Consider the following 13,590-nt stretch of genomic DNA (forward strand, 5'->3'; position numbering starts at 1 on the left):
TTCCCTCCGGCTGAAGGGAGGGGAATCAAAAAGTCTGATGGCCTCAGCTAGGAAAGACCTTCTGTGGCATTCAGTGGAGCTCCTCGGTGGTATCAGTCTACGGTTGAAAGAGCTCTGATAGAACGTCAGTGTGACATGCAGGGGGTGATGAACGGGTAATATTGGTAATATAGGCAGGAGGTACTATTGGTAATATTGGTAATATTGGTAATATTGTGGAAAGTTAGAGTCAAAGAATACCTAAAAGCAGGATATGAAGAAAAATGATTGTTTTTCACTACTGTTCCAATCTGAATGCCCAGAACATTTTGGACAATATGAATCCTATAGCCGCGATAAGCGCTATACCCTCTAATAGAGTTTACTGAAGCTCGTAATGATTTGTCAACAACATGAACCGGGAGCACTGGCTGTTATTCAGAATACAGTCAGAAATGCCTGTTAGGGCATATATCCTCACACAAGATATGCTTTTCAAGAATTTTGAAGAATGCTCGACAATTTCGGTAGAATACAATTCTCCAAATGCGATTGAACATTTGAGTATCAAAAGTATAAAAGTATCCAGTATCAAAAAGTCAAATTTTGTCTGACAATTGGAACAGGATATAATAAACCGATTATGACAGTGGGCTGTTGTAGATCTCTAGAACTGCCACTGTTTTGGGGGAAAACTTTTGGAACAAAATTGACTGGACTTTTGAAGTGATTCCATAGCCGCCACTCTTTGGAGAAAACTTATACCAAAAAATATTGATAATTTGTCTCTAATGCTACGCTAGAATTTGCACTCACTTGAGTTACTGAATGCAGTAAGTGCTACATGTTGGGGTAATATTGTGGACCACTTGTCATACATCTCCGAAAACCATTTTGAAATTCAACATTTTCTCAATCACCAAATCCCAATACAAGATGTCATTCCAAGCACTCGAACAAGAGCACCAACTTGTCTCAATTGAATTCAGTAAGTGCTCCTTGTTGGGGAGTTGGTGAATGATGCAGTTTTCCTGAAGCATATAATCAAGCCATAATTGTCATTTGGAAGGTCTCCCTCACGTGCCAAACAGAATCCAATAGGTCTTCCGCTTGTCATCCTATCAATGCCCAGTTTTGTTTTCCAAACAAGTCATGAAAATGTGTTTTGATTGTTACCTAAACATTTGCCATCACTTGATTTACTATTTTCAGCTTGTCAGATATGAAAAATCAAATTGTCAGACATTGGGAACGGGATATAAATGCCCAATTATAACAGTGGACTATTTTAGATTTCCAGAATTGCTGCCGTTCCTAGAAAAACTTGTCAATTTGTCTGAATGTTACCTGAACATTTGCACTCACTTGAGTTACTGAATGCAGTAAGTGCTACATGTTGGGGTAATATTGGGGACACCTGGTCAAACATCCGATTGCCTTTTGAAACTAAGCATTTTCTCAATTACCAAATCCAAATACAAGATGTCATTCCAAGTACTCGAACAAGAGCACTGACTTGTCTCAATTGAATTCAGTAAGTGCTCCTTGTTGGGGTGTTGGTAAATGATGCAGTTTCCCCAAAGCATATAATCAAGCCAGTTTTTTCATTTGGAAGGTCTCCCACACGTGCCAAACAGATTCCACAAGGTACTGCGCTTGTCATTCTATCAATGCTCAGTTTTGTTCTCCCAACAAGTCATGAAAATGTGTTTTGATTGTTACCTAAACATTTGCCATGACTTGATTTAGTGCATGCAGTAGGGGCTACTAGGGGTACTAGGTGGGGATACGAACAAATCAAAGGTTTTCGATTTTGTTCAATCTTTTCTTTTTGAAAATGCAAATTCAATGACTTCCCGAAACAGTTGCCTTAAATCGAATTCATTTGTCAATCTTCTCCCGATCATTTTCAATGTGTTGACATAGTAGTCACGGATTGGGCCGTGAAAATGTCTGTGACATTGAGATCACGTTGCTATATGCCTCAATTGTTTTGCGAAATTCTATGGAGCCCAAACGTGCAGGCTATCAACAAAAGCCATGATCACCCAAACTTGCATATTCGCTTGTAATTAATGAATCATAAAGCCCTGCTAAACAATAGAGTGAGAGCTCAATACAAGTAGGAAGAGTAGTGCTCCTTGTTGGGGTGTTGGTATATGATGCAGTTTCCTCCTGACCATATTATCTAGCTAGTTTTGTCATTTGGAAGATCTTCGTCACATGCTAAATAGAATCCACTAGTGGCATTTGGTCAAGTAACAGTTTGTGTTTCCTGTTGGGGAGGTTTTGCTGATCAGTGATCAGAACAAATTTTTAGCCTGTCATGTATCAAAAAATCGAATTTTTCTGACAATTGGAACAGGACATAAATGCCCAATTATGACTTTGGGCTGTTGGTGATTTCAAGAGCTGCCGCTGTTCATGAAGAAAACATTTACCCCAACCAACACTGATAATTGGTCTTGAATGTTACCTGAACATTTGCACTCACTTGAGTTACTGAATGCAGTAAGTGCTACATGTTGGGGTAATATTGGGAACACCTGGTCATACATCTCTGAACGCCACTTTGAAATTCAAAAATTTTCAATCACCAAATCCAAATAGAAGATGTCATTACAAGTACTCGAACAAGAGCACTGACTTGTCTCAATTGTATTTAGTAAATGCTCCTTATTGGGGTATTGGTAAATGCTGCATTTTCCTACTGACCATACTATCAAGCCAGTTCTGTCAGGGTTCACACCTGATCCCCATTGTAATCGGCACCAGCTGCAGCAGATGCCGCTAATCAAGATCCCTATAGAGGGCAGCGGCACGCTCTGCCTGGCGCCGGGGGAATGTGGCTCTCAGATCACTGCAGAGCCCTGCCGCGACCGGACCCCATCCCTGCCACGACCGGACCCTGGTGTAACCTCTGTCCCCTCCCTTCTTACGACTGGACCCAGTCGGCCGGTGTAACCTCTGTCCCCTCCCTTGTTATGACCGGAACCAGTTGGCCGGTGTAACCTCTGACGCCGTTCTGCAACCCGTCCTGGTGAGACCCAGCCTCTGCAGTCCCGTCTGCAACCTGTCCTGCCATTTCAACACAATAAAAGCGCTTTCAACCCATCCCTGCTCTGAAGTGTGGTTACCTGCTCGAGTCCGCCCCAGCGCCACGTGACAAGTTCTGTAATTTGGAAGGTCTCCCTCACATGCCAAACAGAATCCACTCTGTCTTTACTGTCTGATTAGTTCACTGAAGATTTGTAAGTAAATTCCCAAAAGGCACAGTGGCATTTTGTCAAAAAACAGAATGTGCCTCCTGTTGGAATGGCTTTGCTGATAACTGCAAACAAATTTTTAGCCTGTCATGTATCAAAAAGTTAAAATTTGTCTGAAAATTGGAACAGAATATAAATGCCAAATACTGCCTTTAGGCTGTTGGTGATTTCAAGAGCTGCCTTGTTTATGAAGAAAACTTACCCCCAAAAAATACTGATAATTTGTCTTGAATGTTACCTGAACATTTGCACTCACTTGAGTTACTGAATGCAGTAAGTGCTACATGTTGGGGTAATATTGGGGACACCTGGTCATACATCTGATTGCCTGTTGGAAACTAAGCATTTTAGTTTAACTAAGCATTTACCAAATCCAAATACAAGATGTCATTCCAAGTACTTGAACAAGAGCACCGACTTGTCTCAATTGAATTCAGTAAGTGCTCCTTGTTGGGGTGTTGGTAAATGATGCAGTTTCCCCAAAGCATAAATCAAGCCAGTTTTTTCATTTGGAAGGTCTCCCTCACGTGCCAAACAGAATCCACAAGGTATTGCGCTTTTCATTCTATCAATGCTCAGTTTTGTTCTCCCAACAAGTCATGAAAATGTGTTTTGATTGTTACCCAAACATTTGCCATCAATTGATTTACTGCATGCAGTAGGTGTTACTGGGGGCACTGGGTGGGGGTACTAACAAATCAAAGGTTTTCGATCCCGTCCAATCTTTTCCTTTTGAAAATGCAGGTTCAATGACTCTCCAAAAGAGTTGTCTGAAATCCAATTAATATGTATGTCTTCTTCCGATCATTTTCAATGTGTTGACATAGTGGAGCCTATGGAGCCCCAACGTGCAGGCTATCAACAAAGGCCATGATCACCGAAACTTGCATATCGCTTGAAATCAGTGAGTCATAAAGTCCTGCCAAACGATACAGTGAGTGCTCAATACAAGTAGGAAAAGAGTTGTGATTTTCATGGTAATTTGAAGTCAATTGGAAATCTTGAAAGCTCGAAGGCGGAGTTAGAGATGAGATACTCAAAATTGTATTTAAGTCTGGCATTTCCTTACCAGATGTACAATTCCATCTTCCTACAAAGATCTTGGATGAGCCAGGGAAATGGTGATCATTGCCATCAAATGGAAACTGGTCATGCATTCCCCAGAATGTTTTGGAGCATATGAATGCTATAGCCGCGGTAAGTATTATACCCTCTGATACAGTTTACTGAAGTTTGTAAAAATTTGTCAACAACATGAACAGGTAGCCCTGGCTGTTCAGAAATGCCTCTCGGGGCTTGTATGGTCAGCTAAGATATGCTTTTGAAGAATTTGGAAGAATATTTGACAATTACCGTAGAGTACAAGCCACTGAAGAAAACTTATGCCGACGAATACTGATAATTCGTCTTGAATGTTACCTGAACATTTGCACTCACTTGAGTTACTGAATGCAGTAAGTGCTACCTGTTGGGGTAATATTGGGGACACGTGGTCATACATTTCCGAAAACCAATTTTAAATTCAGCATTTTCTCAATCACCAAATCCTAATACAAGATGTCATTCCAAGTACTCGAACAAGAGCACTGACTTTTCTCAATTGAATGCAGTAAGTGCTCCTTGTTGGGGTGTTGGTAAATGATGCAGTTTCCCCAAAGCATATAATCACTGATCAGACCAAATTTTTTTGCCTGTCATGTATTTAAAAGTCAAAATTTGTCTGACAATTGTATAAGGATATAAATGCCCTCCTTTGACAGTGGACTGTTTTAGATATGCAGAGCTGCTGCTGTTTATATAGAAAACTTTTACCCCCAAAAAACTAATAATTTGTCTTGAATTTTACCTGAACATTTGCACTCACTTGAGTTACTGAATGCAGTAAGTGCTACATGTTGGGGTAATATTGGGGACACCTGGTCATACATCTCCGAAAACAATTTTCTCAATCACCAAATCCTAATACAAGATGTCATTCCAAGTACTCGAACAAGAGCACTGACTTGTCTCAATTGAATTCAGTAAGTGCTCCTTGTTGGGGTGTTGGTAAATGATGCAGTTCCCTCCTGAACATATTATCAAGCTATAATTGTCAGCAAGGAGGTCCACTTTATATCCAAAAGAGATATCGCTAGCTCTTGTTTTTTTCTGATCAGTTCACTTAAGATCTGTCAGTAAAATACCTAAAAGCAAGGGTGGCGTTTGGTCAAGTAATAGGTATGTGTCTCCTGTTGGGGCAGTTTTGCGCAGCATTGATCTTACCCTATTTTCAGCTTGTCAAATATGAAAACGCAAATTTGTCAGACATTGGGAAAAGGATATAAATGCCCAATTACGATAGTGGACTAATTTAGATTTCCAGAATTGCTGCTGTTCCTAGAAAAACTTCCCAATTTGTCTTGAATGTTACCTGAACATTTGCACTCACTTGAGTTACTGAATGCAGTAAGTGCTACATGTTGGGGTAATATCGGGGACACCTGGTCATACATCTGATTACCTTTTGAATTTAAGCATTTTCTCAACCATCACATCCAAATACAAGATGTCATTCCAAGTACTCGAAAATGAGCACTGACTTGTCTCAATTGAATTCAGTTGAATTTCCAAAGAAAAATCCCTAGGTCTTGTTTTTTCTGATTAGTTCACTAAAGATCTGTCAGTGAAATTCCCAAAAGAAACGGAGTTTAGTCAAGTAATAGTATGTGTCTCCTGTTGGGGCAGTTCTGCCGAGCACTGATGTGAGCTTATTTTCAGCTTGTCAGATATGAAAAATCAAATTGTCAGACATTGGGAACAGGATATAAATGCTTATTTTTGACAGTGGACTGTTTTAGATATCCAGAGCTGCCGCTGTTTATCGAGAAGAGTTTTACCCCAAAGAACTGACAATTCGTCTTGAATGTTACCTTAACATTTGCAGTCACTTGAGTTACTGAATGCAGTAAGTGCTACATGTTGGGGTAATATTGGGGACACCTGGTCATACATCTGATTGCCTGTTGGAAACTAAGCATTTTAGTTTAACTAAGCATTTACCAAATCCAAATACAAGATGTCATTCCAAGTACTTGAACAAGAGCACCGACTTGTCTCAATTGAATTCAGTAAGTGCTCCTTGTTGGGGTGTTGGTAAATGATGCAGTTTCCCCAAAGCATAAATCAAGCCAGTTTTTTCATTTGGAAGGTCTCCCTCACGTGCCAAACAGAATCCACAAGGTATTGCGCTTTTCATTCTATCAATGCTCAGTTTTGTTCTCCCAACAAGTCATAAAAATGTGTTTTGATTGTTACCCAAACATTTGCCATCAATTGATTTACTGCATGCAGTAGGTGTTACTGGGGGCACTGGGTGGGGGTACTAACAAATCAAAGGTTTTCGATCCCATCCAATCTTTTCCTTTTGAAAATGCAGGTTCAATGACTCTCCAAAAGAGTTGTCTGAAATCCAATTAATATGTATGTCTTCTTCCGATCATTTTCAATGTGTTGACATAGTGGAGCCTATGGAGCCCCAACGTGCAGGCTATCAACAAAGGCCATGATCACCGAAACTTGCATATTCGCTTGAAATCAGTGAGTCATAAAGTCCTAACAAAACGATACAGTGAGTGCTCAATACAAGTAGGAAAAGAGTTGTGATTTTCATGGTAATTTGAAGTCAATTGGAAATCTTGAAAGCTCGAAGGCGGAGTCAGAGATGAGATACTCAAAATAGTATTTAAGTCTGGCATTTCCTTACCAGATGTACAATTCCATCTTCCTACAAAGATCTTGGATGATCCAGGGCAATGGTGATCATCCTTGCCAGGCATTGCCATCAACTGGAAACTGGTCATGCATTCCCCAGAATGTTTTGGAGCATATGAATGCTATAGCCGCGGTAAGTATTATACCCTCTGATACAGTTTACTGAAGTTTGTAAAAATTTGTCAACAACATGAACAGGTAGCCCTGGCTGTTCAGAAATGCCTCTCGGGGTTTGTATGGTGAGCTAAGATATGCTTTTCAAGAATTTGGAAGAATATTTGACAATTACCGTAGAGTACAAGCCACTGAAGAAAACTTATGCCGACAAATACTGATATTCCTCTTGAATGTTACCTGAACATTTGCACTCACTTGAGTTACTGAATGCAGTAAGTGCTCCTTGTTGGGGTGTTGGTAAATGATGCAGTTTCCCCAAAGCATAAAATCACTGATCAGACCAAATTTTTTTGCCTGTCATGTATTTAAAAGTCAAAAGTTGTCTGAAAATTCTATAAGGATATAAATGCCCTCCTTTGACAGTGGACTGTTTTAGATATTCAGAGCTGCCGCTGTTAATATAGAAAACTTTTACCCCCAAAAAACTAATAATTTGTCTCGAATGTTACCTGAACATTTGCACTCACTTGAGTTATTGAATGCAGTAAGTGCTACATGTTGGGGTAATATCGGGGACACCTGGTCATACATCTGATTACCTTTTGAATTTATGCATTTTCTCAACCATCACATCCAAATACAAGATGTCATTCCAAGTACTCGAACAAGAGCACTGACTTTTCTCAATTCAATTCAGTAAGTGCTCCTTGTTGGCGTGTTGGGTAAATGATGCAGTTCCCTCCTGAACATATTATCAAGGCATAATTGTCAGCAAAGATGTCCACCTTGAATCCCAAAGAAAAATCGCTAGGTCTTGTTTTTTCTGATTAGTTCACTAAAGATCTGTCAGTGAAATTCCCAAAAGAAACGGAGTTTGGTCAAGTAATAGTTTGTGTCTCCTGTTGATATAAATGCCTATTTTTGACAGTGGACTGTTTTAGATATCCGGAGCTGCCGCTGTTTATCGAGAAGAGTTTTACCCCAAAGAACTGACAATTCGTCTTGAATGTTACCTGAACATTTGCACTCACTTGAGTTACTGAATGCAGTAAGTGCTACATGTTGGGGTAATATCGGGGACACCTGGTCATACATCTGATTACCTTTTGAATTTATGCATTTTCTCAACCATCACATCCAAATACAAGATGTCATTCCAAGTACTTGAACAAGAGCACTGACTTGTCTCAATTCAATTCAGCAAGTGCTCCTTGTTGGGGTGTTAGGTAAATGATGCAGTTCCCTCCTGAACACATTATCAAGGCATAATTGCCAGCAAAGATGTCCACCTTGAATCCCAAAGAAAAATCGCTAGGTCTTGTTTTTTCTGATTAGTTCACTAAAGATCTGTCAGTGAAATTCCCAAAAGAAACAAAGTTTGGTCAAGTAATAGTATGTGTCTCCTGTTGGGGCAGTTTTGCCGAGCACTGATGAGAGCTTATTTTCAGCTTGTCAGATATGAAAAATCAAATTGTCAGACATTGGGAACAGGATATAAATGCTTATTTTTGACAGTGGACTGTTTAAGATATCCAGAGCTGCCGCTGTTTATCGAGAAGAGTTTTACCCCAAAGAACTGACAATTCGTCTTGAATGTTACCTTAACATTTGCACTCATTTGAGTTACTGAATGCAGTAAGTGCTACATGTTGGGGTAATATTGGGGACACGTGGTCATACATTTCCGAAAACCATTTTGAAATTCAGCATTTTCTCAATCACCAAATCCTAATACAAGATGTCATTCCAAGTACTCGAACAAGAGCACTGACTTGTCTCAATTGAATGCAGTAAGTGCTCCTTGTTGGGGTGTTGGTAAATGATGCAGTTTCCCCAAAGCATATAATCACTGATCAGACCATTTTTTTCCCTATCATGTATTTAAAAGTCAAAATTTGTCTGACAATTGTATAAGGATATAAATGCCCTCCTTTGACAGTGGACTGTTTTAGATATGCAGAGCTGCCGCTGTTTATATAGAAAACTTACCCCCAAAAAACTAATAATTTGTCTTGAATGTTACCTGAACATTTGCACTCACTTGAGTTACTGAATGCAGTAAGTGCTACATGTTGGGGTAATATTGGGGACACCTGGTCGTACATCTCCGAAAACAATTTTCTCAATCACCAAATCCTAATACAAGATGTCATTCCAAGTACTCGAACAAGAGCACTGACTTGTCTCAATTGAATTCAGTAAGTGCTCCTTGTTGGGGTTTTGGTAAATGATGCAGTTCCCTCCTGAACATATTATCAAGCTATAATTGTCAGCAAGGAGGTCCACTTTAAATCCAACAGAGATATCGCTAGCTCTTGTTTTTTTCTGATCAGTTCACTTAAGATCTGTCAGTAAAATACCTAAAAGAAAGGGTGGCGTTTGGTCAAGTAATAGGTATGTGTCCCCTGTTGGGGCAGTATTGCGCAGCATTGATCTGACCCTATTTTCAGCTAGTCATATATGAAAACGCAAATTTGTCAGACATTGGGAAAAGGATATAAATGCCCAATTACGATAGTGGACTAATTTAGATTTCCAGAATTGCTGCTGTTCCTAGAAAAACTTCCCAATTTGTCTTGAATGTTACCTGAACATTTGCACTCACTTGAGTTACTGAATGCAGTAAGTGCTACATGTTGGGGTAATATCGGCGACACCTGGTCATACATCTGATTACCTTTTGAATTTAAGCATTTTCTCAACCATCACATCCAAATACAAGATGTCATTCCAAGTACTCGAACAAGAGCACTGACTTGTCTCAATTCAATTCAGTAAGTGCTCCTTGTTGGGGTGTTGGGTAAATGATGCAGTTCCCTCCTGAACATATTATCAAGCCATAATTGTCAGCAAAGATGTCAACCTTGAATTTCAAAGAAAAATCCCTAGGTCTTGTTTTTTCTGATTAGTTCACTAAAGATCTGTCAGTGAAATTCCCAAAAGAAACGGAGTTTAGTCAAGTAATAGTATGTGTCTCCTGTTGGGGCAGTTCTGCCGAGCACTGATGTGAGCTTATTTTCAGCTTGTCAGATATGAAAAATCAAATTGTCAGACATTGGGAACAGGATATAAATGCTTATTTTTGACAGTGGACTGTTTTAGATATCCAGAGCTGCCGCTGTTTATCGAGAAGAGTTTTACCCCAAAGAACTGACAATTCGTCTTGAATGTTACCTTAACATTTGCACTCACTTGAGTTACTGAATGCAGTAAGTGCTACATGTTGGGGTAATATTGGGGACACCTGGTCATACATCTGATTGCCTGTTGGAAACTAAGCATTTTAGTTTAACTAAGCATTTACCAAATCCAAATACAAGATGTCATTCCAAGTACTTGAACAAGAGCACCGACTTGTCTCAATTGAATTCAGTAAGTGCTCCTTGTTGGGGTGTTGGTAAATGATGCAGTTTCCCCAAAGCATAAATCAAGCCAGTTTTTTCATTTGGAAGGTCTCCCTCACGTGCCAAACAGAATCCACAAGGTATTGCGCTTTTCATTCTATCAATGCTCAGTTTTGTTCTCCCAACAAGTCATGAAAATGTGTTTTGATTGTTACCCAAACATTTGCCATCAATTGATTTACTGCATGTAGTAGGTGTTACTGGGGGCACTGGGTGGGGGTACTAACAAATCAAAGGTTTTCGATCCCGTCCAATCTTTTCCTTTTGAAAATGCAGGTTCAATGACTCTCCAAAAGAGTTGTCTGAAATCCAATTAATATGTATGTCTTCTTCCGATCATTTTCAATGTGTTGACATAGTGGAGCCTATGGAGCCCCAACGTGCAGGCTATCAACAAAGGCCATGATCACCGAAACTTGCATATTCGCTTGAAATCAGTGAGTCATAAAGTCCTGCCAAACGATACAGTGAGTGCTCAATACAAGTTGGAAAAGAGTTGTGATTTTCATGGTAATTTGAAGTCAATTGGAAATCACTTGAGTTACTGAATGCAGTAAGTGCTACATGTTGGGGTAATATCGGGGACACCCGGTCATACATCTGATTACCTTTTGAATTTAAGCATTTTCTCAACCATCACATCCAAATACAAGATGTCATTCCAAGTACTCGAACAAGAGCACTGACTTGTCTCAATTGAATTCAGTAAGTGCTCCTTGTTGGGGTGTTGGGTAAATGATGCAGTTCCCTCCTGAACATATTATCAAGCCATAATTGTCAGCAAAGATGTCAACCTTGAATTTCAAAGAAAAATCGCTAGGTCTTGTTTTTTCTGATTAGTTCACTAAAGATCTGTCAGTGAAATTCCCAAAAGAAACAAAGTTTAGTCAAGTAATAGTATGTGTCTCCTGTTGGGGCAGTTTTGCCGAGCACTGATGTGAGCTTATTTTCAGCTTGTCAGATATGAAAAATCAAATTGTCAGACGTTGGGAACAGGATATAAATGCTTATTTTTGACAGTGGACTGTTTTAGATATCCAGAGCTGCCGCTGTTTATCGAGAAGAGTTTTACCCCAAAGAACTGACAATTCGTCTTGAATGTTACCTGAACATTTGCACTCACTTGAGTTACTGAATACAGCAAGTGCTACATGTTGGGGTAATATTGGGGACACCTGGTCATACATCTGATTGCCTGTTGGAAACTAAGCATTTTAGTTTAACTAAGCATTTACCAAATCCAAAGACAAGATGTCATTCCAAGTACTTGAACAAGAGCACCGACTTGTCTCAATTGAATTCAGTAAGTGCTCCTTGTTGGGGTGTTGGTAAATGATGCAGTTTCCCCAAAGCATATAATCAAGCCAGTTTTTTCATTTGGAAGGTCTCCCTCACGTGCCAAACAGAATCCACAAGGTATTGCGCTTTTCATTCTATCAATGCTCAGTTTTGTTCTCCCAACAAGTCATGAAAATGTGTTTTGATTGTTACCCAAACATTTGCCATCAATTGATTTACTGCATGCAGTAGGTGTTACTGGGGGCACTGGGTGGGGGTACTAACAAATCAAAGGTTTTCGATCCCGTCCAATCTTTTCCTTTTGAAAATACAGGTTCAATGACTCTCCAAAAGAGTTGTCTGAAATCCAATTAATATGTATGTCTTCTTCCGATCATTTTCAATGTGTTGACATAGTGGAGCCTATGGAGCCCCAACGTGCAGGCTATCAACAAAGGCCATGATCACCGAAACTTGCATATTCGCTTGAAATCAGTGAGTCATAAAGTCCTGCCAAACGATACAGTGAGTGCTCAATACAAGTAGGAAAAGAGTTGTGATTTTCATGGTAATTTGAAGTCAATTGGAAATCTTGAAAGCTCGAAGGCGGAGTCAGAGATGAGATACTCAAAATTGTATTTAAGTCTGGCATTTCCTTACCAGATGTACAATTCCATCTTCCTACAAAGATCTTGGATGAGCCAGGGAAATGGTGATCATCCTTGCCAGGCATTGCCATCAAATGGAAACTGGTCATGCATTCCCCAGAATGTTTTGGAGCATATGAATGCTATAGCCGCGGTAAGTATTATACCCTCTGATACAGTTTACTGAAGTTTGTAAAAATTTGTCAACAACATGAACAGGGAGCCCTGGCTGTTCAGAAATGCCTGTCGGGGCTTGTATGGTCAGCTAAGATATGCTTTTCAAGAATTTGGAAGAATATTTGACAATTACCGTAGAGTACAAGCCACTGAAGAAAACTTATGCCGACAAATACTGATAATTCGTCTTGAATGTTACCTGAACATTTGCACTCACTTGAGTTACTGAATGCAGTAAGTGCTACATGTTGGGGTAATATTGGGGACACGTGGTCATACATTTCCGAAAACCAATTTTAAATTCAGCATTTTCTCAATCACCAAATCCTAATACAAGATGTCATTCCAAGTACTCGAACAAGAGCACTGACTTGTCTCAATTGAATGCAGTAAGTGCTCCTTGTTGGGGTGTTGGTAAATGATGCAGTTTCCCCAAAGCATATAATCACTGATCAAACCAAATTTTTTTGCCTGTCATGTATTTAAAAGTCAAAATTTGTCTAACAATTGTATAAGGATATAAATGCCCTCCTTTGACAGTGGACTGTTTTAGATATGCAGAGCTGCTGCTGTTTATATAGAAAACTTTTACCCCCAAAAAACTAATAATTTGTCTTGAATGTTACCTGAACATTTGCACTCACTTGAGTTACTGAATGCAGTAAGTGCTACATGTTGGGGTAATATTGGGGACACCTGGTCATACATCTCCGAAAACAATTTTCTCAATCACCAAATCCTAATACAAGATGTCATTCCAAGTACTCGAACAAGAGCACTGACTTGTCTCAATTGAATTCAGTAAGTGCTCCTTGTTGGGGTGTTGGTAAATGGTGCAGTTCCCTCCTGAACATATTATCAAGCTATAATTGTCAGCAAGGAGGTCCACTTGAAATCCAAAAGAGATATCGCTAGCTCTTGTTTTTTTCTGATCAGTTCACTTAAGATCTGTCAGTAAAATACCTAAAAGAA

The sequence above is a fragment of the Fistularia commersonii genome, chromosome 5, assembly GCF_037954325.1.
Source record: "Fistularia commersonii isolate RoL2024-O1a breed Wild chromosome 5, RoL_Fcom_v1.0, whole genome shotgun sequence".
NCBI lineage: Eukaryota > Metazoa > Chordata > Actinopteri > Syngnathiformes > Fistulariidae > Fistularia > Fistularia commersonii.